The sequence below is a fragment of the Arachis ipaensis genome, chromosome B05 (assembly GCF_000816755.2).
Source record: "Arachis ipaensis cultivar K30076 chromosome B05, Araip1.1, whole genome shotgun sequence".
Taxonomy (NCBI): Eukaryota; Viridiplantae; Streptophyta; class Magnoliopsida; order Fabales; family Fabaceae; genus Arachis; species Arachis ipaensis.
The window spans coordinates 14,709,884-14,710,620 of NC_029789.2; positions in this window are offsets into that span (position 1 = coordinate 14,709,884).

A 737-nucleotide genomic window follows, 5' to 3' on the forward strand; every position below is an offset into this window, starting at 1 on the left:
GGTTAAAGTCCTATTCTCATAGATAAGTGAAAGACTCAACTATTTTTAGTTGTTTATTTTTCGAAATACTAATAAATAAAATAAAAGGTAAAATAAAAGGAAACGTGGAAAATGCAATCAACGTCAAAATTGACTGCGATGTGCGAACCAATACATTGGAGACGTCTAGCAAGATTGCAAAGAACAGAGAAAGCGCTCAAAGCAACGTAGTTATCAAGTCAATCAGGGTCAGAGTTCAATTATTTTCATGTATTAACTTAACCTAATGACGTATATTGGTCAAAATCAACTTTTCTTCCATTTCATTTCAAAATTTGTCTTCCCTGCCAACCTTTTCATTTCTTTTCCAATAACCTTTTGGTAGGTGTTTTATTTTAGAATTTGATTTTTTAAAAAGAATGTTCGGTTAATATTTTTAACAATAGTGAAAAATCATTAATATTAATTCTAATATAAGGTAAAAATTTGATAAATTTGACTAAATCATCATCTAATAGTTCTTAGCTATCAATTTTAGACGAAGATAACTATATGTGAATAATAAAAAAATTTTGGTTATCTAATATTTTTTTTAAATACTGTGCATTCTAAAAATTAATGACTAAATTAATTAGGTAATTTTATTTTTGATGTATATATTACATGATTATTTAATTTTAATGCAATTTTTTTATACAGTGAATGTGTACAAATGAGAAGAGTAGACAAAAGATAATATAGCTAAAACGAGAATATAA